This window comes from Musa acuminata, chromosome BXJ1-3, assembly GCF_036884655.1.
Source record: "Musa acuminata AAA Group cultivar baxijiao chromosome BXJ1-3, Cavendish_Baxijiao_AAA, whole genome shotgun sequence".
NCBI lineage: Eukaryota > Viridiplantae > Streptophyta > Magnoliopsida > Zingiberales > Musaceae > Musa > Musa acuminata.
The window spans coordinates 21358318-21386224 of NC_088329.1; positions in this window are offsets into that span (position 1 = coordinate 21358318).

The following is a 27907-nucleotide window of genomic DNA, read 5'->3' on the forward strand; positions in this document are numbered from 1 at the left end:
GTGATTTTTTATCATAGTTTTTAAATCTATGCTGCACCTTTTCTTACTATTAAGAGGTGTTTTAGAGAGGGCTTTTGATGTCAAAGAAGTTGACACCAATGGGGAAGAAAGAGCAGCAATAGGGATTGGCCCAAGGTTGCTTGTAGCCTTGACCGAGAGCTCCAATTTGGTGCTCTCGACCTAGCCAAAAGCAGCAGGAATGAGAGCAACAAGGCTGCTCTCAACCTACTGCATGGTAGCCCCTACAACCAAGTTTCCTAGCTATAGGGGGCACCATAGGACTCTTGGCCACATGGGGCAAGTAGGTGGCCAGGAACTACCTATCATTTTGGGGCACCCTATGGTAGGGTTCCCAAAATACTATAGAATAATTAATTAAATATTTTAATTAATTATTATAATTATTATCTAGTAGTCCTATATGATGATGATGTGTACATGTGATATATGATGCGGATGAATGATCATAGACCGTGTGATATGTGTGTACATTTGATGTGATTATTATTATTATTGGAGCTTACGAGCCTCCAATTTTATTCTCATTTATTGTTGGGCCTGCGTGCCTATGATTAAGTTATAATCACACAAGGAGGTATAGCGAGAGGAGGCCATAGCGGAACCCATGAGGCTAAGATGGATGATCGAGATGCCTAGAGATGCGTCGAGATGTCGACGGAACCAACGAGGATGAGATGGATGATTACAGGGTATAGAGATGCACCGCTGCACACATAGATCTTGATGTGAGTGATTGGGCCCACTGGCTCGAGCTTGATCACATTAGGTTGTGGTCCATGATCATCTGGTGTGATTGCTCATATGATGTATGATTGATATACCTACTAGATATGTATATATATTTGCATGCAATATAGATATATATTAAATATATATTTGTGTGACACATCATATTAGGAGACTGAAACAAAATCCTCTCTCTCGATAATATTAAGTTGGTAAATATATGACAATTAGATTGACCCATGTTGAATCTCGGATTTTGATGATAAAATCAATTGATGGGTTATTTGATCTAATCCATATTATTGAGTTAAGTGTGCAGGATTAACTACGATAACCAGAAAACACAAAGCGAGAATACCGGAGTCAAGTTCGATGGACGTTTAAGAGTCCGAAGAATCGTCGGAGATGCTGCCAGAACCAACCGAGAAGAAATCGGGAACCTGTCGGAATTTTCGGAAGTTCGCCGAAGAGATCGTCGGAGGTTCACGGAGATCACCGAGAAGGCTCGGCTACTCATTAAAGTCATCACAAGTTCGGGAGCTTGCTAGAAGCCCGTCGGCAGAAAGTTCGTCGGAAAGCTCGCCAGAACAAGACTCGACGTTCGCGGTTGAAAATTTGCTTAGGATGTGTTTTGGTTATGTAGTCCACTTGTAATTAGGATTAGGATTAAGAGATAATCCTATATCCTGGTTAGGGGCCAACTGGGCCCAAAGTCAGAGTTGGTTTAGGCTAAAAATTAAGCTAAACCAGCGAACTAGAGAGCCAAGATTGAAGCCCAACTAGTGGCTGAAAACACTGTAGTCGGGCTGAAAACACTGTAGGCGGTGGCACCGCCTAACTCCCGAGTGCTGGGCAGTGACACCTCCTTGGCTGGGCGGTTGCACCGTCCAGCACCCGAGCGCTGGGCGGTGGCACCGCCTGGCTGGGCGGTGGAACCGCCAGCACCGGGAACCCTAAGAGAATTCAAATTTTGGAGCCCAAAATTTGAATCCTCTTGAGGCCTATAAATACCCCTCAAATCTCAGCTGAGGTTACAACTTTTGAGAAGCATTTTGATTGAGAGAAAAGTCTTAGAAAGTCTTAGCAAGTCTTGTTTTCAATTTGCTAGAGAGTTCTCCTCCTTCTTTCTTATTGAAAATTTGTAAGAGGTTGAGCTGCTTGTAAAAGGTTGTAAGAGGGGTGTTTACCCTTCCATTTCAAGAGACTTGCTAGTGGAAGGTGGGAGCCTCATCGAAGAGGGGCCTCGCAAGTGGAGTAGGTCATTTGACCGAACCACTCTAAAAATCGGCGTAATCTCTGGTTTGCTTTTTATTATTGTCATTTACATTACTGCAAATCTTCTTACTGCTTTAGTTCCTTATTACTCTTGCTGCGCAACTTTAAGAATACGCCTTCAAGTTAAATTTCTCAAGTTTCATTCTTAACGTACGAAAGATTTTGTTAAAATCGAAGTTTTAATCCGCTGCACTAATTCACCCCCCCCTCTTAGTGCCGCTCCGATCCTAACAAGTGGTATCAGAGCAAGGTTATCTCTCATATTTGGTTTAATACCCAAGAGAGATGGCTTACTCCGGCATGCAAGAGGGCCATTCTATTGCACGACCACCTTTGTTTAATGGGTCGGATTACACATATTGGAAGACTCGCATGAGAATCTTCCTCATTTCTATGGACTTTGAGCTTTGGTCTATTGTCGAGAATGGATTTCAAAAATCTTCTCTTCCGATAAGCGAATGGAATGAATCGGAGAAGAAGGTTTTTGCTTTAAATGCAAAGGCTATGAATGCCTTGTTTTGTGCACTAGACAAAAACGAATTTAATCGTGTTTCAATGTGTGATTCGGCTTTTGATATTTGGAGAACTCTTGAGGTCACTCATGAAGGCACTAGCCGAGTGAAAGAGTCCAAAATCAACATCCTTGTGCACTCTTACGAACTTTTCCGAATGAAACCAAGTGAGTCCATCGGAGACATGTACACCCGGTTTACGGATGTCATCAATGGACTCAAAGCTCTTGGTAAAGATTTTACTAACTTTGAACTAGTAACTAAAATCTTAAGATCCCTCCCTAAAAGTTGGGATCCAAAAGTTACGGCCATTCAAGAGGCCAAAGACCTTAAAGCATTCCCTCTTGAAGAACTCATTGGGTCTCTAATGACCTACGAAATGACATGTCAAGCTCATGACGAGCTCGAGAACCCCCTTCCAAAGAACAGGAAGGATATGACACTCAAATCACAGGAAGACCACTTGAAAGGAACATCAAGTGATGAGGACAGTGACAATGACATTGCACTTTTGACTCAAAAGTTTAAAAAATATTTAAGAAAGAACAGATTTAAAAATAATACAAAAAATAAATTTGAACAAAAGAAGGACCAAGTGATTTGCTATGAATGCAAAAAACCGGGACACTACAAGAACGATTGTCCTCAAGCCAAAAAGAGGACATCAAAGAAGAAGGCGTTCAAGGCAACGTGGGATGATTCAAGCGCATCCGAAGAAGAGGAGTCCAACACCGAGCAAGTTGCTCATTACGCGCTAATGGCTTTAGGAGAAGAGGTATGTGATTTACTTAATGAAGATTTATCTTTTGAAGAACTCTCTATCGCTTTTCATGAATTATTTGATGAATGTAGAACTGTTAGCAAGAAGTTAAGTATCTTAAAGAAAGAGCATGCTTTGCTACAAGATAAGTTTGATAATATTCAAACTCCTCCATGCTCTAAGTGTGAGCATTTAGAAGCAATAAAAAATGAAAATTTGCTTCTTAAAGAAACCTTAAACAAGTTTAAGGTTGGTAGCAAAGGATTAGATATGATCCTTGCACACAAGGGTCACATCGCAAATAGAAATGGAATTGGATTTGTAAAAGGATTACATCAAAATCCTACCACTTTCATAAAAGGACCTACATTACATGTTTCCTCTTATATGCAATGCAACTTCTGTTGCAAATCCGGACATATTGCCTACAAATGTCCTTTTAGGAAAATGAGTTCACAAAAATTAATATGGGTTCCTAAAGGAACTATAAAGGATTCGATAATAAATAACAAAGTTAGTGGGTCAATTTTTGAGGCACCCAAAATCAAATGGGTACCTAAAAATCATCCTCTTTTGTAGAAAAACCCACAAGCTAGGAGCAAGAGATGGTATCTCGATAGTGGATGCTCAAGACATATGACTGGAGATCCATCTCATTTTTCTATGCTCACTAGCAAAGAAGAAGGGTACGTCACCTTCGGAGACAACAACAAAGGCAAAATCATTGGCAAGGGAACTATTGGTAACAAATTTAGTTTTTCCATTGATGATGTTTTACTAGTTGATGGATTGAAACACAATCTCTTAAGTATAAGTCAACTATGCGATAAAGGTTATATCGTTAGGTTTGAATCAAATATGTGCATTATTGAAAAACCAAATCATAACATGACTATGATTGCTTTAAAACAAAATAATGTCTATACCATCAATCTTGATGAACTAAGTAATGAAATGTGCTTCTCCGTCGTAAATGATGATGCTTGGCTTTGGCATAGGAGATTAGGCCATGCAAGCATGAAAACAATATCTAAGATCTCATCTCAAGAATTAGTACGAGGAATTCCAAATTTAAAGTTTATTAAGGACAAAGTATGCGATGCATGTCGACTAGGCAAACAAATAAAAACAAGCTTCAAACCAAAAAATCAAATTAGCACTACTAGACCATTACAATTGATCCATTTGGACTTATTTGGACCAATTGATACAACAAGTCTAGGTGGAAGCAAATATGCTTTCGTGATTGTGGATGACTACTCTAGATACACTTGGACCTATTTCTTAGCTCACAAAAGTGATTGCTTCAAGTGTTTCTCTAAATTTTGTAAACTCACTCAAAACGAAAAAGGCTTCATGATTTCATCAATTCGGAGTGATCACGGTGGTGAATTCCAAAACCGTGACTTTCAAAATTTTTGCGAAAGTAATGGGTACAATCACAACTTCTCAACTCCAAGAAATCCTCAACAAAATGGAGTAGTTGAAAGGAAAAATAGAAACCTACAAGAAATGGCAAGAACTATGTTGAATGAACAAAGTTTACCTAAGTACTTTTGGGCCGAAGCTGTAAATACGGCTTGCTACATCATGAATAGAGTCCTAATAAGACCATCCTTATCCAAAACTCCCTATGAATTATGGAATAACAAAAAACCAAACATCTCCTATTTTAAAGTTTTTGGTTGTAAATGCTTTATTTTAAATGAAAGGGATGCTTTAGGAAAATTTGATGCTAAATCCGATGAAGGCATCTTTCTTGGTTACTCTTCCGTTTCTAAAGCTTTTCGGGTTTTTAAGAAAAGAACTTTAGTAATTGAAGAGTCTATTCATGTAGTTTTTAATGAAATTTCCGATTTAAAGAAAAATGATTTTGATGATGATCTTGGTTTTGATAATTTGAATTTAAATGAACCCTCTCCTCAAAATAGCCATTTGAATGCATCTTCTTCCGAAATTTCTTTACCAAAAGAATGGAAGTATGTAGATGCTCATCCAAAAGAGCAAATTATAGGAGATACATCAAAAGGGGTTCAAACTCGTTCTTCTTTCAAAAATTTTTGTGCTAACGCCGCCTTCCTTTCTCAAATTGAATCTAAATGCATTGACGAAGCCTTAAAAGATGATTTTTGGATCATTGCAATGCAAGAAGAATTGAACCAATTTGAGAGGAATGAGGTATGGAAGCTTGTTCCTAGACCAAGTGACCACTTAGTCATAGGTACTAAGTGGGTCTTTAGAAACAAGCAAGACGAAAATGGTATTGTGGTTAGAAACAAGGCTAGATTAGTGGCCAAAGGTTTCAACCAAGAAGAAGGTATCGATTACGAAGAAACCTTCGCTCCCGTGGCTCGATTAGAAGCCATAAGGATGCTCCTTGCCTATGCTAGTAGTAATAATTTTAAACTATTTCAAATGGATGTTAAAAGTGCTTTCTTGAATGGTTTTATTTCCGAAGAAGTATTTGTCGAACAACCTCCCGGATTTGAAAATTCTCTTCTTCCTAATCATGTATTCAAATTGACTAAAGCTCTCTATGGCTTAAAACAAGCTCCTAGAGCTTGGTATGAAAGGCTTAGTTCCTTTCTTATTTTAAATAATTTTACCAAAGGCAAGGTTGATACTACATTGTTTATTAAACATTTTGAAAATAATTTTCTTATTGTGCAAATTTATGTTGACGATATTGTGTTTGGCTCTTCGGATGAATCACTATGTGAATCATTTGCCAAATGTATGAGTCTTGAATTTGAAATGAGTTTAATGGGTGAATTAACTTTCTTTTTGGGATTACAAATCAAACAACTTAGTGATGGTATATTTCTTAACCAATCCAAATATACATTAGAATTGTTAAAACGATTTAACATGGATAATTCAAAAGCAATAAACACCCCTATGAGTACTGCGACTAAGTTAGATATGGATGAAAATGGTGAAAGTTTCGATCAAAAAACATATAGGGGAATGATAGGTAGTCTACTCTACCTCACTGCGACTAGACCGGATATTATGTTTAGTGTAGGACTTTGCGCTAGGTTTCAATCTAATCCTAAATTATCTCATCTTAAGAGTGTTAAAAGAATATTTAGGTATCTTAAAGGAACTTCAAATTTAGGATTGTGGTATCCAAAATCTGAAAATTTTGATTTAATAGCCTATGCGGATGCCGATTTTGGCGGATGCAGAATAGATAGAAAAAGTACATCCGGAACATGCCAATTTTTAGGACATACACTTGTTTCTTGGACTTCCAAGAAACAAAATTCAGTTGCACTATCTACGGCAGAAGCCGAATACATAGCTGCAAGTGCATGTTGTGCACAAGTCATTTGGATGAAAAATACATTAGAAGACTATGGAATTCACTTTAAAAATATTCCCATAAAATGTGATAATACTAGTGCCATATGTCTTACTAAAAATCCAATTCAGCATTCTAGAACTAAGCACATCGACGTTAGGCATCATTTCATACGCGATCATGTCCTTAACAATAATATTGTTCTAGAATTCATTGACACAAAGCATCAATTAGCGGATATATTCACAAAAGCCTTGAATGAAGACCAATTTGAATTCATTAGAAGGGAATTAGGTATGTTAAATTGTCCCTAAACAATAAACTTGTTTGATTGGATTTTCCGTAAAGTTTTTCATCTTCTTTCCATCTCTCATTCCATATGACATGTTGTGAAATCTCGAAATCGACTTTGATGACTTGATAATGAATTTCAAGTTAGCGATTTGATTTAAATAAGTTTTATCTAAATCATAATCTTGATCTTGCAAAATTGGAATCACAAATAATATCTTTTGGCATTCATGAATTGATACTTACAAATATGAAAGTATTGGCATTCATGACTTGAATTTGATTGAAACATTGTATGCTTAAATTAATCATTCTCCTATGTTTCAAAAATTCTTTAAATGCCTTATGTGATGATTAAAAAGTAATGTTGAGATTTTCATGAATTTGACGATTTGAATGAGTTTGTATTCGAATTATGATCTTGACTTCGTGAAATTACTACTTGAATTTTTTTATCCCAATCTCTCTCTTATACATCTACAATTTCTGTTATTCATAGGAAGAAGAGATTAGATAATATGAATGCATGCTGAATTTTCCTCTAAAATGAACTCTGCGTAAATATTTTTGCATACTTAATTTTCAATGATAAAATCGTTGTATGACAAAATATGTGCTTCAAGTCTCATTTTCCTTTTTGTTGATGACAAAGGGGGAGAAAAGTGATGACTTATATCATTCTTAATAGCATGACAAAATATGAATTGCAAAATCCTTGAGAAAAGTGATCGATCGATGATTATCTTATATGCCTTGCAAAATCCTTGAAAATATTGTAAGATTGATTGATCATATTGAATGCATGTCTAAAATGTATAATCATGCAATTCAAGTTGAAAATCTTTATCTCTTGTCATAGTAAAATTTGTCTCTTATCTTTCGACTTGAAAAAGATTTTCATCAAAGTTTCGCATTTACATTATGCTTAATGAGAATAACGATAAGTTCTACGGTTAGAGCTTATAGGTTTATACTTGAATTCAATGATGAAATTCAAGTGTTTTATCTTCTCATAATATGGCATATAGATAGGGGGAGTTACGTTTAACTCCGTCATCAATTGATTGTCATCATCAAAAAGGGGGAGATTGTTGAATCTCGGATTTTGATGATAAAATCAATTGATGGGTTATTTGATCTAATCCATATTATTGAGTTAAGTGTGCAGGATTAACTACGATAACCAGAAAACACAAAGCGAGAATACCGGAGTCAAGTTCGATGGACGTTTAAGAGTCCGAAGAATCGTCGGAGATGCTGCCAGAACCAACCGAGAAGAAATCGGGAACCTGTCGGAATTTTCGGAAGTTCGCCGAAGAGATCGTCGGAGGTTCACGGAGATCACCGAGAAGGCTCGGCTACTCATTAAAGTCATCACAAGTTCGGGAGCTTGCTAGAAGCCCGTCGGCAGAAAGTTCGTCGGAAAGCTCGCCAGAACAAGACTCGACGTTCGCGGTTGAAAATTTGCTTAGGATGTGTTTTGGTTATGTAGTCCACTTGTAATTAGGATTAGGATTAAGAGATAATCCTATATCCTGGTTAGGGGCCAACTGGGCCCAAAGTCAGAGTTGGTTTAGGCTAAAAATTAAGCTAAACCAGCGAACTAGAGAGCCAAGATTGAAGCCCAACTAGTGGCTGAAAACACTGTAGTCGGGCTGAAAACACTGTAGGCGGTGGCACCGCCCAGCACCCGAGTACTGGGCGGTGACACCTCCTTGGCTGGGCGGTTGCACCGTCCAGCACCCGAGCGCTGGGCGGTGGCACCGCCTGGCTGGGCGGTGGAACCGCCAGCACCGGGAACCCTAAGAGAATTCAAATTTTGGAGCCCAAAATTTGAATCCTCTTGAGGCCTATAAATACCCCTCAAATCTCAGCTGAGGTTACAACTTTTGAGAAGCATTTTGATTGAGAGAAAAGTCTTAGAAAGTCTTAGCAAGTCTTGTTTTCAATTTGCTAGAGAGTTCTCCTCCTTCTTTCTTATTGAAAATTTGTAAGAGGTTGAGCTGCTTGTAAAAGGTTGTAAGAGGGGTGTTTACCCTTCCATTTCAAGAGACTTGCTAGTGGAAGGTGGGAGCCTCATCGAAGAGGGGCCTCGCAAGTGGAGTAGGTCATTTGACCGAACCACTCTAAAAATCGGCGTAATCTCTGGTTTGCTTTTTATTATTGTCATTTACATTACTGCAAATCTTCTTACTGCTTTAGTTCCTTATTACTCTTGCTGCGCAACTTTAAGAATACGCCTTCAAGTTAAATTTCTCAAGTTTCATTCTTAACGTACGAAAGATTTTGTTAAAATCGAAGTTTTAATCCGCTGCACTAATTCACCCCCCCCTCTTAGTGCCGCTCCGATCCTAACAACCCATGTGTCCTTCCATCATTATAGGAAGAAATTGATTCCCGATGTAGGTTGAATTGGTCGAGTCCCTCGGGGCTCGCCTATATTGCGATTCGAGATCTTGCCTACGATATAGGGATGTCATTGGTAATCTGAGGACATGGTATGCTTAGTCAAGTCCCTTGAGGGTATATCATCGAATCAGACTCATCTTGTAACGATTGTGATAACTTAACTGGACATCATGGTTCCCTCAAGACTATGATGGTTCGGAGGTCAAACATGACGTGAATCACAAGGAGTTGTAATCAGTAAGAGTTGCCTACCTTTTGGGCTTAGTATAATTGGTCGAGTCCCTCGAGGTTACATTGAGATGCCGATTGGATCTCGATCCCCACTACAGATCCGCCGGAGATCTCCGATTCACATACCAGAGGGAGTTGTGTGCTTCACGAGAAAATAGTAGGAGTATATTAAGATAGAAGACCATATTTTAGTTGTTTACATTTTGCAAAGTCTGAATATTATTTATTTCTACTATATGTTTAGTTTTAGAAAATATCGCTTTCAAATCCTTTATGTGACATACTTGATGACAACCGCCTCACTGGTTCAAACTACACGGATTGGCTCCATAACCTAAGAATCATTCTCACGATGAAGAAAATTGTATACGTTCTTAATACAATGATACCTACACCCAAGGAAGAGGCATGCGAGGATGAGATTGCTTACTACATAAAGTACATAGATGACTCCACTCTTGCTCAGTGTTACATGTTAGGCTTAATGACTCCCGAGTTATAAAGACAGTATGAAAAGATGGATGCTAGATTCACTCTCCTACATGTTCACAAAATGTTTAAGGAACAGGGAATGACTCAACAATATGAGATATCGAAGAGCATTTTATATGCTAGGATGACTGAGTGGACACTAACTCAGAACCATGTACTAAGCATGATTGAGTAGATAGAGAAACTCATAGGTCTAGAAATAGTCCTAGATGATAACTTGTGTGTAGATGTTGTGCTTCCGCCCCTACCAGATTCATTTTCTTAGTTCATAATGAATTTTAATCTGAACAAGCTTGAGGTGACTCTCCCTAAGTTCCTTAATATATTGAGGGAGGCAAAGAGTACTATCAAGAAAGAGAAGCCAAATTTATATACTGGTGAGATTAGAAAGAAAAGGAAGGTAAAACAAAGGTTGCTATGAAGGACCCGGCAAAGAACAAAGGCCAATGCTTCCACTATAGCAAAGATGGGCACTGTAAGAGGAACTACAAAGAGTACCTTGTAGAGAGGACGAAATAGAATCTTGGAGAAGCTTTTGGTACATTCATGATTAGTCTCCATTTATCAGATTTATATGATAACATATGAGTATTGAATACTGGTAGTGTTTATCATATTTATAATCTATTACAGGTTCTAGTAAGACCTAAGAGATTGGTGAGAGACGAGATGGACTTCAAGATGGAATGGAGCAAAAGTTACTACAATAGCTATTGGCGAGGTCACTCTATATCTACCTGATGGAGCTATTATTGCATTGGATATGCTATTTTGTTCCTTCTATTATCAAAACTATTATTTCCATATTATTAGATGATAAGATCATCACGAGAGGAACATTGCATAATGGTTTGTTTATGCTATACACTGCTCTATATATCATGAATATAAGTGTGTCCAAGAGGAAAAGAGATGAGGTGAACAATGCATACTTGTGGCATTGTAGGCTAGGTCATATCCATGAGGGAATGATTCAAAAGTTGTTAAAGGATGGATATCTAAATCCATTCAACTATGAGTTATATGCAACTTATGAGCTTTGTCTTCGTGAAAAACTGACCAACTTTCCATTTAGTGAAACTAGAGAAAGAGTCACTGAACTATTGAAACTTATTCATAGTGATGTATATGAACCTATGTCAACTCATGCCATTGGTGGTTACTCCTACTTAATTACCTTTACTGATGATTTCTTAAGGTATGGACATGTGTACTTGATGATGTACAAGTCTGAGGCCTTTGAGAAATTCAAAGAGTATAAGAATGAAGTGGAGAACCAGACTGAAAAGAGTATCAAGACTCTTTGATCAAATCGTGGTGAGAACTTGAGTACAGAGTTCACCCGGTTTCTCAAGGACAATAGGATTCTATCCTAATGGATGCCTCCTTATACACCTCAGCCCAAAGGTCTAAATGGAGGAATGGTACATTGTTAAACATGGTGTGGTCCATGATGAGTTTTGCCGACCTACCAATCTCATTCTAGGGATACGCCCTAGAGACCACAGCTTATCTTCTGAATAGAGTTCTAACTAAGTCGGTAGTGTCTACATCATATGAGATATGGAAAGGAAAGAAGCCCGATCTAAAGTTGTTAAGATTTGGGACTACCCTGCTCACGTTAAAATACACAACCTTGATATGTTTGAATCCAGGATGGAGCAGTGCAAGTTCATGGGATACCCAAAAGAATAGTATTATTTCTATCACATCGAGGACCAAAATGTCTTTGTAGCTAAGAGAGTAGTGTTCCTTGAGAAGGAACACATTCTTGGTGGAGATAGTAAGAGTGTGATAGAATTGAGCGAGGTTGGAGAACCTAGCTCAAGCACCACTCCACATCCCAAGTCTGTTCAGGTACCTAGTACACAAGTTCCAACTTTGCGTAGGTCCGATAGAGTATCTCATCCTCTTAAGAGATATGTATGATATATTAGAGGAGAGGATGTAAGGATATTGATTCTCAAACCTACGAGGAGGCTATTATGATTATAGACTTTGGGAAGTGGCAAGAAGCCATGAATTTTGAGATGGATTTCATGTACTCCAACAAGGTTTGGAACCTAATTAATGTACCCAAGGGTATTGGACCCATTGGTTGCAAGTGGATCTTCAAGAAGAAGATCGGAGTAGATGTAAGGTAGAGACCTATAAAGCAAGGCTAGTAGCTAAGGGGTATAATACTAAAATCCATCCGAATTCTATTAGCTATTGCGGTACACTATGATTATAAGATCTAGCAGATGGATGTGAAAAACCTATTTCTCAATGAAAACCTCGAGGAGAAGGTATATATAATACAGTCTAAGGGATTAGTGTCCAAGGACAGCCCAGATAATGTTTGTAGATTACTTAGGTCCATTTACGGACTGAAATAAGCTTCTTGAAGTTGGAACATAAGATTTGATGAGGCGATCAGATCTTATGACTTCGTTAAGAATGAAGATGAGCCTTGTGTATAAAAGAAGGTAAGTGGGAGCACTATCACCCTCTTGGTGTTATATGTGGATGACATCTTGATCATTGGGATTGATGTAGGAATACTCTTCATAATAAAGGCTTGGTTATCTAGGCACTTCTACTTGAAGGACTTTAGGGAAGTATTCTATATCTTGAGGATTCAAATCTATAGAGATAAATCCAAGAGGATGCTTGGCTTATCTCAGTCCAAGTACATAGACACTATTATCAAAAGGTTTGGTATAAAAAATTTCAAGAGATGTCTCATAACGACGTGATATGGGATATCGCTTTCTAGGAGTATCTCCAAAGACAATATGGTCAAACATGAATAGGATGCCCTATGCCTTAACAATATGGTCTATCATGTATGTCATGCTATGTACTAGGTCTGATATAGCGATGCTCTGAATGTCACGAGTAGGTATCAGGAGGATCCAAGCTTGGAGCACTAAAAAGTAGTAAAGTGAATCCTTAAGTTCTTGAGAAAGACTAAGGATCTTTTACTGGTATATGGAGGTAGTAGTCTTAGGCTTGAGGGCTACATGGACTCGTGTTTCCAGTCCGATATCGATGAAAGTAAGTCAAATTTAGAGTATATATTCACTATGAATGGAGGAGTAGTATGTTTGAAGAGTAAGCAAGATACTACTATTGACTCGACTATAGGGGATCAGCCTCCTTGGAACTCTATAGGGGTTCCTCCCTCCAAGTTGCTGCTCAAAGGTTGCAGAAAAGATTCATCTATTGCTTATCAAAAGAGGAAAAATATATGGCTATTTATAGGATTTCTAAACCCTAACTCCTAATAGGACTCTTACTTAAGACTCCTACTTCTAACCAACTCCTAATAAGACTTCTACTCAAGACTCCTATTCCTTTACAACTCCTAATTCTTCTCTAAGAAACAACCTCCTAACCCTAGCCGGCCTCTTCACTTCTTTAATAGGGGTCAGCTTAGGTAGGTTTTACATGAATGTCCCACTCAAGTTGTAACATCCCTCATTTCTGAATTTTCGTATAAGTTTCTAGTTGTAATATAAGTATCTATTTTAAATTTGATAAAAGAGCCAAAGTATGAATTTGAGAACTTATTCATAAGATTTGGAGGATTTGTTCAAAAAAAAAATCTGAGGACCTATATGTAAACCCTGAGGACCTAATCGTAAATATAAGCATACAAGGACTAAACTGTAAAATGCATAAAATTACAAATCCCAACATTTAAGCCTCTCTGCCTTCGTTCTTAAGGAACCAGAGAAGGCAGCTACGTGGATGAACAGAGAAAGAAAGAAAGAAGAAGAGGAAAAAAAAGGGGGAAGAAGAAGAAGAAAAAATTGGGGCTTTGAGGGTTCTTACTCAAATCTTCTCAATTGGGGTCATAATTCTCAAAGGTAAGTGTTTTAACCCCATCCTACAGAAGTATTAGTCTATGTTCCTATATTGATTCTGAATGATTTATGCTTAGAACCTGATATTTCTCTCTTTGGACATAAAATCAAGGATCTGAATTTTTTTTGGTAAACTGACCCCTATACACTTTTTCAGCTATAATTTTTAGTACCAAATGTGGATTTAGGTAGAACTTAGTTCGTTTAAAATTAGTCTCTTATATATTTCTTTTGACACTAATTTTGTGGATTTTGGACACCGAATACTTACCCAAACGTCTGTTTCAAAGGAGCCTATAGATGTTGTAGAACAGGGATCAAAATTTCTGACCTTTCGATACTAAAATATCTATAAGTCTCTATTGGAAATTCTGATTTGTACCAAATTGACTTCATTAGAAAATAGACTTGTAGACCTTTCTTTTGACATATTGATTGAAAAATTTGGAATTCAAATGCCTACCCTATTATCTGTTGAATCCGACCCTATGAATTCTGCAAAACAGTGATTTTGTTTTTGACCTTGTGTTACCAAATCAAAGGTAACTCCTTGTTGGAAACCATGATTCGTACGTAACTTATTTCAACAGAAGATAGATTGATATATCTTTCAACAGAAGCTTTCCTAAGGGTATTGGAGTATAATTGATAATCTGAAGTATTTGTTCAATGTGCCTCTTGAATTCTGTCAGAAATCGAGCTTTGGTCGATTTCGCGTATTCAGTTTCATTTGTTTGGAAATAGATTCCATTCAGTCCCCTTCACTCAATTGAGGCTTATGTTGGTGCTTGAATTCTGGTTTGATCTAGTTTGTAAATTATTTACATTCTTGAAACATTTTATGTAACTTTTAAGCTATATCGTATTGACACATATAGGCACATGTATATCCCATTGTTCCGTATTTGCTTTCGATATGTACCTATTCTAGTTTCATTCCTTTGGATATTGAATTCATCTAACCTTCTTATTTGAATTGAGCTATATATGATTGCTTGGAATCCGTTTATACTTTTGCTTTCATTTCATTCCAATCTGAATACATTTGTGAGAGATTGTTGCTTGCATCGTATTGACTCATTAAGGCACATGTACATTTTGTTGTTCCGCGTGTGCTTCCGATATATGCTATTTATTGTTCATACTGCCTTTTGTACTCTGGTGTTGTGGGATAATGTGAACCTTTGTCAGAAATGGTAAAGGGAGTAATGCATAGAGCCTGCGATGCTATGGCGGCCCCCTCTGACTTCACCAAGACGTGGGTGGATGGAGCTCCCAGACGTGGGAGACTTCTGTCTGGTGGTCATTCAGAAATGGATGAATCACATTCTGTCTGTGGTCCCACTACACCTTCTGTATGTTTGATATGATATCCAGAGCTTTGGTTATGTGTTTCTGTACATACTTTGGATAAGAATGATATGAATGCAACGTCAAAGATGACGTTTGAGCCTCTATTTGGTATTTGTTATTGATATGCTCTGAAATGTTCCATACGCCATTGATATGCTCTAGAACATTTCATACGCCACTGATAAGCTCCGAAACATTTCATTTGTTATTTATATGCTCCGAAATGTTTCATTCATTGTTGATATGCTTCGAAATGTTCCATACGCCGTTGATATGCTCCGGAAAATTTCATATGCCATTGATAAGCTCAGATATGTTTCATTTGTTATTGATATGCTCCAAAATGTTCCACACACCGTTGATATACTCTGAAACATTTCATACGCCACTGATAGGCTCCGAAACATTTCATTTGTTATTTATATGCTCCGAAATGTTTCATTCATTGTTGATATGCTTCGAAATGTTCCATACGCCGTTGATATGCTCCGGAACATTTCATACACCATTGATAAGTTCCAAAATGTTTCATTTGTTATTAATATGCTCCGAAATATTTCATTCGTTGTTGATATGCTCCAATTACTCTTTGCTCCATCTGTTATGAACCAAATATGTTTGATTGAAATGACAATTGTGATTCTGCACCTAATGATATTACGTCTATGAATTCTTATATTCTGCCTTGCATTTTGAAACTTTATCTCTTTGGAAATTGTCCTCTTTTGACATGGATATGTTAGTCACTTGCTGAGATTTATATGCTCACTCGTTGTTGTATAAATTTTTCAGGATAGCGTGTCGCTTGCTTAAATGTTAAGATTGGGCTGAGGTAGTGGAAAGCTAAAAGATTTTGGGTAGATCTTTATTAGTATATATGTTTTTGTTGTATAAGCACACGCTGCATCTAATGAAATGTTGACGATGAATCGAAACTTGTGGATTTTGTATAAGTTTAAAGGACCTCTCATGTTTAAGATTCTGGAATGTTAAGTTTAATTCGTGTAACGATACGAACTTATGGTAAACATTGGTTTTATGATTGTACAAACTCCCACACTTGTGAATTTATATTGTGGTTATTATTTTGGTGAGCTGGGTTCAGATTTTATGAATCATCGAGCGATGTGTTGTATGTTTATGAACTGCATAGGATTTATAAATTTTTATATTATAGAGTTGAAATTTTGATCTGAATGTTTTCTTAGTGACCTCAAATGTTAGTTTGGATCCTGGATTGATTTGTTGAAATTATTTTAATATTATCGATATTTTGAGGGGCGTGACAGAGGTGGTATCAGAGCATAGTTTGAGGATCACTGAAATATTTTGATATGTTGACGTGCAAAATATATTGAGGTCTAATGAACTATAGTGATTAGTGAAAATTTTCTTTGATGCATTTTAGGAATCTAGGATGACGAGGACATTTAGTCCTCCTAATTCATCTGGTTTTGATTAATTAAGTGAGATGAAAGGGGGATATTGAATCAGAGTGGCGCAGTAGAAGCATGGTGCACCTAATCTATTGGTGGCCGAAAAAATGGATGATGCGAATAAATAAGATATTTGATGTTCAAAATTGTTCCGATGATCAAAAGATTTCTTTTGCTACCTTATATTGGAAGTAGAGGCTGATTATTAATGGCAACAATGAAAAGAATTTTTGGAGATCAGTGGCAAGAATGATAAGGACAAGTTTACCAATAAAAATATAATTAGAAATGAATCAGAAAGTAATAACAAGAGGGTCAAGACATTTGGATTTGAAATGGGAAGTCACAACAAAAGACTCAATCATGTGTGAATTGCAAGTTAAATTATGAAACAAGTTTGTGTTTTCGGGTGACTAGAGCCTAATTTGCTTGTGAAAAATTGGATCATAAAATAAAAGACTGCCCTTTGAACAATAAGAAAGAGTCACTGCCTCTTAAACCATCAGCCCATATCAGAGTGTGTGCTATCACTGAATATGATTCTAAAACTTCTGAATTCGTGATCGAAAGTATTATTCATGTTTATGAAAGAATGCAAATATTTGTTTGACCATGGGTCCTATCTACGATTTGATTCGTAATATTTTGCTTGTCACTTGGGCATTCAACCTAGACCACTACATTATGTGGTATATGTAAAATACAATCATTGGAGATTCTTTGATAACGAACTTGAATCTGGTCCTCTTGTCTGATTTTATTGGAGAACTTGAACTTTTTGCTAATTTAGTTCTCCTAAAGATTTGGAGTTTGATATTATACTTGACATGGATTGGTTATCTTCTCATCACGCTAGTATTGATTGTGACAAAAAAAAATAATTACTTTCTGCATACCAGATCAGCCTATATTTTACTTTGAGGGCATTAGGCATGATTTGCCTCCTTGCTTGATATCAGCACTTCAAGCTTATCGCCTTATGCAGAAGGGTTGTTTCTGTTATATGGTGTGTGTAAAAGAGCATTAAAATCAGGAAACCCATCTAGATGAAATTTTAGTGGTCAAAGAGTTCCCTGATGTATTCCCAGATGACTTGCCCGGTTTACCTCTAGATAGAGAGGGTGAATTTGCTATTGATCTGGTCCCCAGTACAACCCCAATATCGAAGCCTCCCTACAGAATGGCACCACTCGAGCTAGAGGAATTAAAGAAGCAACTACAAGAATTATTAGATAAGGGTTTCATACGACCCAGCGTATCTCCATGGGGTGCTCCGGTACTATTAGTGAAGAAGAAGGATGGAACATTGAGGCTTTGTATTGATTATAGATAGTTGAATCAGGTGACCATAAAAAACAAGTATCCCATACCCATAATTGATGATTTGTTTAATCAACTGCAGGGTGCACAAGTATTCTCTAAGATTGCCCTGAGGTCAGGTTACTATCACTTGAAGATCAAGGAGGAGGATATTCTAAAAACAGCTTTCAGAACTCGATATGGTCACTATGAATTCTTGGTGATGCCTTTTGGTTTGACTAATGCCCCTGTAGCTTTTATAGAACTAATGAATATGATATTTCAACCGCTCTTGGATGGCTATGTAATTGTATTTATTGACGACATATTGGTGTATTCAATGAGTAATCAGGAGCATGAGGAATACTTGAGAAATGTATTGTCCATACTAAGAGAAACGAAGTTGTATGCAAAGTTCAGCAAATGTGAATTTTGGTTAAATGAAGTTGCTTTCTTAGGCCATGTGATTTCAGGGAAGGTTATATCTATTGATCCAAAGAAAATAGAAGCTGTAGTTGAATGGGAAGTACCAACAAATGTAACGGAAGTTAGAAGCTTCTTGGGCATGGCAGGTTATTACAGGAGATTTGTGGAGGGATTTTCTCGAATTGCTCAACCTCTCACCAAACTCACTAAGAAGAATATGAAATTTGTATGGGGTGATGATTGTGAGCAAAGTTTTCAAGAGTTAAAAAGAAGATTGACTAGTGCCCCTATTCTCACTATTCCAAGTGGCAGTGATGAGTTTGTAGTTTATATTGATGCTTCGAGAAAGGGCCTAGGATGTGTTTTGATGCAGGAAGGGAGAGTAATTGCGTATGCTTCTAGGCAACTTAAAGGTTATGAATTGAATTATCCAACTCATGATTTGGAATTGGTAGCAATTATTTTTGCTCTAAAGATTTGGAGACATTATTTGTATGGTCGACAGTTTGAAATCTTTACTGATCACAAGAGTTTAAAATATATTTTCACTCAAAAAGAGTTAAACATGAGGCAGCGAAGATGGATAGAACTTTTGAAGGATTATGATTGTGCCATCCGTTATCGCTCGGGCAAAGCCAATGTTGTAGCTGATGCACTTAGTAGGAAATCTACAAGTTTTATGGCTAGTCTGGTCGTGAAGCAATGGAAGTTATTAGAAGAAAATTTTGATTTGAAAGCTTTGAGGAAAGAGCAAGACTCGACAATATTGATGGCCTCCATTCAAGTGCAATATAATCTTATTCAACAAATTAAGGAAGGACAATTACGAGATCCACATTTAATCTACTTGAGGAATGAAGTAGAAAAGGAATTGAAGCCAAAATGCACAAAATTACAAATCCCACCATTTAAGCCTCTCTGCCTTCGTTCTTAAGGAACCAGAGAAGGCAGCTACGTGGATGAACAGAGAAAGAAAGAAAGAAGAAGAGGAAAAAAAAGGGGGAAGAAGAAGAAGAAAAAATTGGGGCTTTGAGGGTTCTTACTCAAATCTTCTCAATTGGGGTCATAATTCTCAAAGGTAAGTATTCTAATCCCATCCTACAGAAGTATTAGTCTCTGTTCCTATATTGATTCTAAATGATTTATGCTTAGAACCTGATATTTCTCTCTTTGGACATAAAATCAAGGATCTAAAATTTTTTCGGTAAACTGACCCCTATACACTGTTTCAGCTATAATTTTTAGTATCAAATGTGGATTTAGGCAGACCTTGCTCGCTTAAAATTAGACTCTTATATCTTTCTTTTGACACTGATTTTGTGGATTTTGGACAACGAATACTTAACCAAACGTCTGTTTCAAAGGAGCCTATAGATGCTGCAGAATAGGGATTAAAATTTCTGACCTTTCGATACTAAAATATCTATAAGTCTCTGTTGGAAATTCAGAGATGTACCAAACTGACTTCGTTCGAACCTAGACTTATAGACCTTTCTTTTGACATATTGATTGAAAAATTTAGAATTAAAATGCCTACCCTATTATCTGTTGAATCCGACCCTATGAATTCTGCAAAACAGTGATTTTGTTTTTGACCTTCTGTTACCAAATCAAAGGTAACTCCTTGTTGGAAATCATGATTCGTACGAAACTTATTTCAATAGAAAATAGATTGATATATCTTTCAACAGTAGCTTTCCTAAGGGTATTGGAGCATAAGTGATAATCTGAAGTATTTGTTCAATGTGCCTCTTGAATTCTGTCAGAAATCGAGCTTTGGTCGATTTCGCGTATTCTGTTTCATTTGTTTGGAAATAGATTTCATTCAGTCCCCTTCACTCAATTGAGGCTTATGTTGGTGCTTGAATTCTGGTTTGATCTTGTCTGTAAATTATTTACATTCTTGAAACATTTTGTGTAACTTTTAAGCTATATCGCATTGACACATATAGGCACATGTATATCCCATTGTTCCACATTTGCTTTCGATATGTGCCTATTCTAGTTTCATTCCTTTAGATATTGAATTCATCTAACCTTCTTATTTGAATTGAGCTATATATGATTGCTTGGAATCCGTTTATACTTTTGCATTCATTTCATTCCAATCTGAATACATTTGTGAGAGATTGTTGTTTGCATCGTATTGACTCTTAAATGCACATGTACATTTTGTTGTTCCGCGTGTGCTTCCGATATATACTATTTATTGTTCATACTGCCTTTTTTACTCTGGTGTTGTGGGATAATGTGAACCTTTGTCAGAAATGGTAAAGGGAGTTATGCATAGAGCCTGCGATGCTCTGCCGGCCCCCTCTGACTTCACCTAAACGTGGGTGGATGGAGCTCCCAGACGTGGGAGACTTCTGTTTGGTGGTCATTCAGAAATGGATGAATCAAATTTTGTCTGTGGTCCCACTACTCCTTCTGTATGTTTGATATGATATCCAGAGCTTTGGTTATGTGTTTCTGTATATGTTTTGGATAAGAATGATATGAATGCAACGTCAAAGACGACGTTTGAGCCTATGTTTGGTATTTGTTATTGATATGCTCCGAAATGTTCCATACGCCGTTGATATGCTCTGGAACATTTCATACGCCACTGATAAGCTCTGAAACATTTCATCTGTTATTTATATGCTCCGAAATGTTTCATTCATTGTTTATATGCTTCAAAATGTTCCATACGCCGTTGATATGCTCCGGAACATTTCATATGCCATTGATAAGCTCTGATATGTTTCATTTGCTATTGATATGCTCCGAAATGTTCCATACACCATTGATATGCTCCGGAACATTTCATACGCCACTGATAGGCTCCGAAACATTTCATTTGTTATTTATATGCTCCAAAATGTTTCATTCATTGTTGATATGCTTCGAAATGTTCCATACGCCGTTGATATGCTCCGGAACATTTCATACGCCATTGATAAGTTCCGAAATGTTTCTTTTGTTATTGATATACTCCGAAACGTTTCATTCGTTGTTGATATGCTCCATCTGTTATGAACCAAATATGTTTGATTGAAATGACAATTGTGATTCTGCACCTAATGATATTACGTCTATGAATTCTTATATTCTGCCTTGCATTTTGAAACTTTATCTCTTTGGAAATTATCCTCTTTTGACATGGATATGTTAATCACTTGCTGAGCTTTATATGCTCACCCCGTTGTTGTATAAATTTTTCAGGATAGCGTGTCGCTTGCTTAAATGTTAAGATTGGGTTGAGGCAGTGGAAAGCTAAAAGATTTTGGGCAGATTTTTATTAGTATATATGTTTTTGTTGTATAAGCATACGCTGCATCTAATGAAATATTGACAATGAATCTAAACTTATGGATTTTGTATAAGTTTAAAGGATCTCTCATGTTTAAGATTCTGGAATGTTAAGTTTAATTCATGTAACGATACAAACTTATGGTAAACGTTGGTTTTATGATTGTACAAACTCCCACACTTGTGAATTTATGTTATGGTTATTATTTTGGTGAGTTGGGTTCAAATTTTATGAATCATCGAGCGACGTGTTGTATGTTTATGAACTACACAGGGTTTATAATTTTTTATATTATAGAGGTGAAATTTTGATCTGAATGTTTTCTTAGTGACCTCAAATGTTAGTTTGGATCCTGGATTGATTTGTTGAAATTATTTTAATATTATCGATATTTTGAGGGGCGTGACACAAGTAGGACTCTCCTAGCTAGAGTCCTAACAGACCCGCCCTCTTTAAATCAGCCTTATCCTCGAGGCTGACGATTCATGAATTTTTAGAATTTGATCTTCAAGTCGTCATAGTTCTCCCAAGTGGCATCTTTTGTTGGTAGGTTCACTCACTGTATTAGGACTTTAGTAGTGGGTCATCGTCGTCGAATCATGATCCGTCGATCAATAATGGTACTTGGCTGGGTCTGGAGTTCTCCTTGGATAGTTATATTTGGCGGGTGGCTTTGGGCTGTCTCCAAGCACCTATTTACAACTTCTGTCTGGCCGTCGATTTGTGGGTGATATGCCATACTCCTTTTCAATTTAGTACCCTATATATAGAATAACTGTGTCCAAAATCTACTCGTGAAGATACAAGTAGAATTTATCATAAGCACAATGCATCTCTTATAGTGTAATTTTTTTTAGTCCCAATTGTAATGAGCCACGAAGCTTGGTGCTTCCTCCAAATTTTTTATAATCTTACTAGTCTCTGAATTTTCCTGCCATTCCATCTTAATATCCTCAAGGAAGTTGCTGGTCGGAAGTGAAACGACGGAAACTTCAGCTTGCTCGGGTAGTTGCGAAAGCGCATCTGCAAGAATATTCTCTTTCCCCTTTTTGTAAGTTATTTCATAATCAAATCCAAGAAGTTTTGTTACCCATTTTTGCTGCTCAGGGGATGATATCTTTCGCTCTAAAAAGTACTTGAGGCTTTTATTGTCGGTTTTAATTTGAAATCGTCGACCAATCAAGTAAGGTCTCCACCTCGTTGCTACGCGCATAATGGCGAGCATCTCCTTATCATATATTGACTTATTTTGATGGGAGGGAGATAATGTAACACCCCTCATTTCCGAATGTTCGTATAAATTTTTGGTGATAATGTAAGCATCTATTTTAATTGACAAAAGAAATAGAGTATGAATCAGAGGTAACTTATTTTTAAGATTTGGGAGATCTGTTCAAAAAAAAAAAGAAAAAAGAAAGAATCTGAGGACCTATATGTAAACCCTAAGGACCTAATCGTGAATATGATAAAAAACAAGGACTAAATTGCAAAATGCACCAAATGACAAATTCCACCGCTTAAGCTTTCTCTGCCTTCGTTGTTAAGGAAGCAGAGGAGGCAGCTCGTGGGTGATCAGGGAAAGAAAGAAAGAAAGAAGAAGAAGAAGAAGAAGAAGAAGAAGAAGAGAAAGAAAATTGGGGCTTTTAGGGTTCTTGCTTTAATCTTGTCATTTCGGGTCAAAATTTCCAAAGGCAAGTGTTCTAACCCCATCCTACAGAAGTATTAGACTCTGTTTTTATGTTGATTCAAAATAAATTGGAAGATTTCTATTTAGAAACTGATATGTCTCTCTTTGGACTTAAAACCATGGATTCTGAAATATTTTCGGTATACTGACCCCTATACACTGTTTCGGCTATAAGTTTTAGCACAAAATGTGAATTCAGGCAGGAACTATTTTTTTTGTAATTAGACTCTTATGTCTTTCTTTTGACACCAATTTTGTAGAATTTGGACACCGAATACTTACCCAAACATTTTTTTCAAATGAGACTATAGATGCTGTAAAACAGACTTCAAGATTTCTGAGCTATCGATACTAAATTACCTATAACTCCCTGTTGAAAATTCTGATTTGTACCAAACTGTTTTTATTTGAAACTAGACTTGAAAATCTTTCTTTTAACATATGGTTTGAAAATTTTGGAATTCAATTGCCTATCCTATTATCTGTTGAATCTGATCCTATAAATTCTGCAAAACAGTGATTGTGATTTTGACCTTGTGTTACCAAATCAGAGGTAACTCTGTGTTGGGAGCCCTGTTTCATATGAAATCTGTTCCATCCGAATATAGATTGATATATGGTTTGACCATAGTCTTCTTATGGGTATTGGAGCATAATTGTTATTCTGAAATATTTGTTTGATGTGCCACTGGAATTCTGTCCGAAATCGAGCTTTGGTCGATTTCGCGTATTCTGTTCCATTTCCTTTGGATACTTGAATTCGTCTAATCTTCTTATTAGAATTGAGCTGATTATGATTGCTTGGAATCCCTGTACACTCTTGCTTTCATTTCTTTCCTAAAACGAATACTTTTGTGAGAGATTTGTTCCTTGCATCACATTGCTTTTGAAAAGGCACATGTACGTTTGGTTGTTCCGCGTGTGCTTCCGTTATATGCTACTTATTGTTGAAACTGCCTTCTTGTACTCTGGTGTGTGGGATTGTCTGGACCTTTGCCAGAAATGGTAAAGGGTATGCGCTGATTTGCCCGCTTTGTGGGGTCCCGCTTTGTGGGATATTCTGGTATGCGCTTATTTGCCCGCTTTGTGGGGTCCCGCTTTGTGGGATATTGCTTAGAGCCTGCGATGCTCTGCCGGCCCCCTTTGACTTCACCTAGACGTGGGTGGATGGAGCTCGCAGACGTGGGAGACTTTTGTCAGGTGGTCATTCAGAAATGGATGAATCACATTCTGACTGAGATCCCACTACACCCTCTATATGTTTGATATGACATCCAGAGTTTTGGTGAGTTATTTCTGTTCGTGCTCTGGATAGTTATGATATGATTGCAACGTCAAGGACGACGTTTGAGCTTCTGTATGACATATGAGTTTGATATGCTCTGAAATGCTTCATTCACTGTTGATTTTGCTTCGTAATGTTCCATATGTCGTTGATGTGATTTGGAACATTTTAAATGCCATTGTTAAGCTCCGATATGTTTCCTTTGTTTCTGATATGCTCCAATTACTCTATGCCCCATCTGTCAGGAACCAAATATGTATGATTAAAAAGGACAATTATGATTCTGCTCCTAATGATATTATGTATACGAAATCGTATATTCTGCTTTGTGTTTGAAAACTGCATCTCTTTGGAAATTGTACTATTTTGATATGGATATGTTAGTCACTTGCTGAGCTCTTTATGCTCACCCCATTTGTTGATAAATTTTTCAGGATAGCGTATCGCTTGCTTAAATGTTAAGAATGGGCTGAGGCAGTGGAAAGTTTAGAAGACGTTGGCCAGAACTTTTGTTAGCATATATGTAGTTGTGTATAAGCTACCTTGCATCTAATGAAATGTGACTATGAATCTAAACCTGTGGATTTTGTGTAAGTTAAAGGATCCCTCATGTATAGGGTTTGGAATGTTAAATTAAATTCGTGTAATGATATGAACTTATGGTAAATCGATGATTGTGGTGACTGCATAGATTTCCCCACTTGTGGATTTATATTGTGGTTTTTATTTTGATGAGTTGAGTTCAGATTGTATAAATTATCGAGTGATGTGTGCTATGTTTATGAATTGCACAGGGTTATGAATTGGTAGATTATAGAAGTGAAATTTTTGATCTGAATGTTTTCTTAGTGACCTCAAATGTGTGTTTGGATCCTGGGTTAGTTGTGACAAAAAAATTTTTTTTAAATATCATGGATATTTTTAGGGGTGTGATAGATAATATCTTACTAGTGTATGTGAGTAGTCGACCATCTTGCATGAGAATGACTCCAGATGCATCAACCTCAATAATGAAGGGTCGGTTGAAATCTGGTAGTGTTAGCACCGGCGTCATCGTCATGGCTGCCTTAAGTTTGTCGAAGGAAGCAGAGGCTCTATCCAACCATTGGAAGACATCTTTTTCCAGTAAGGAAGTAAGTGGTGCATTGATCTTTCCATAGTTTTTCATGAACTTGTGGTAGTAGCCTATTAAACCCAGAAAGTCATGTAGCAATTTTATGTTTCTCGGGGTCGGCCAGTTTTGCATTGCTCCAATTTTGAAGGGATCCACTGCCACACCTTCCTCTGATATGAGATACCCAAGATATTCCACCTTCTGTTGAAGAAAACAAAAATTCGTAGTGGTTGTTATGTGTTCAAAAGGTGGTTTTCGGTATGTCTTCTTCGCACGCTCGTATTTGATGATACCCGGATCAAAAGTCTAGCTTTGTGAAGATTTGTGCTCCCTTTCATCTAGCAATTCATCTACTATTGAAATAAGGTATTTATCCTTCATGGTTATGCCATTGAGAGCTCGGTAATCAACACATATTCGCCTTGTTCCATCCTTCTTACATACAAGTAGCACCGGTGAAGAGTAGAGATTGCAACTTGGCCGAATAACTCCTATTTCGAGCATTTCTTTTACAATCCTTTCTATTTCATCCTTCTGGAGATGTGGATACTGATATGGCTGAGCATTTGCTGAAGATTTGCTTGGAAGAATCGTAATACAATGATCATGCCGACGGGTAAGAGGTAGGTTGCGTGGTTCGTCAAATATATTTGAAAATTCAACTAGCAAAGGAAGTAGATTTGGATCTTCAAATTCTGTTGGCTCTCTCTTAGTTTTCTACTCAAGTTATACCAAAAAGTCGCTGCATGCTTTATGCAAAACCTTCTCCATTTGTTGTGTGTAAATCGTTGTTATGTCACCCCCACGTTTCCCATGCAATGTCACCTGTTTCTCCTTACTGTAAAATTTCATAATTAGTTTCATAAAATTTCAGGAAATATCACCTAATGTCATCAACCATTTAATTTTGAGCATGGCCTCATGATTGTTAAGAGGGAGAAGGAAGAAATCTGCAATTATCTCTTGGTCCTACAGCAATAGTTTCTCATGCGGGCGCCTATGATCACAATTCAAAATCCGTCCGTCGATGACCTTAACATCAAACCTGCAGCGATTCTCGATAGGTAATGCTATCCGAACAGCAAGTCTACTATTTAGGAAGTTAGTAGTACTACCCATGTCGATGAGAACAGTGATCGATTATTGTTTGAGAAGGCCTCCAACTTTCATCGTTTGCGGGTTTGAGTAGCCGGCTAGTGCATGTACTGTAACATCAGTTTGTTGTGGCTCTTCTTCTGTATCTTCTTTGTGTTCTCTTCTAAATGTTCAATGACCTCTTCTTCTATTGGTTCAATCATAAGAAGTCTCCCTTTCATCGTTTGCGGGTTTGAGTAGCCAGCTAGTGTGTGTACTGTAACGTCGATCGGTTGTGGCTCTTCTTCCGCATCTTCTTCATTATGTTTAAGGCTCTCTTTTAAATGCTCAATGACCTCTTCTTCTACTGGTTCAATCAAAAGAAGTCTCTCTTTTCTACAGCAATGCTTGTAACTCCAAGGCTCGTCGCAATGCCAACATAACCGCTTCGCAGATTGCTCCCAAAGCTCTTCTCTTGTCAACTTCTTTGGTACAGGGACTCGATTGACAGTAGGGGGGGCTAAGGGCTTCAGTATTTCTGGTTGAGGAGCAACTCTAGTCCTCCAAGCTTCATGATTCAATCGCTCCTCTTGATGTCGTGCGAAAGAGATGGCTGCCATAAGCGTGTATGGTTGTCGCACTTTAACTTCTCCCCGGATATCTGGTTTCAAGCCCTCAATGAAGGTCCTCAATAGCTGTTTTTGAGACCAATCATAAGTTTGATTAGATAACCTTTCAAACCTGGTTTGGTACTCCTGAATGGTGGAGGTTTGTTGGATCTTTGCTAATTGTCCGTCAATATTCTCGTAATCGGTTGGTCTGAAGCGGATCAGCAATCCTTCTTTGAATTGTCGCCATGAAAGGACTCCATAAGTGTATTCAAACCAGTCAAACCACTGTATGGCATCCCCTTCAAGATTTATAGCTACAATTTTCACCATAGATGCGTCCGCGGTTTTGTGGTACCAAAATTATCGCTCCGCATGCGAAATCTAACCAATCGGGTCTCCTTCTTCCCGTCTAGGGAAGTCCACCCTTATGCGTGGATAGTTGAGATCGATCATAGAAC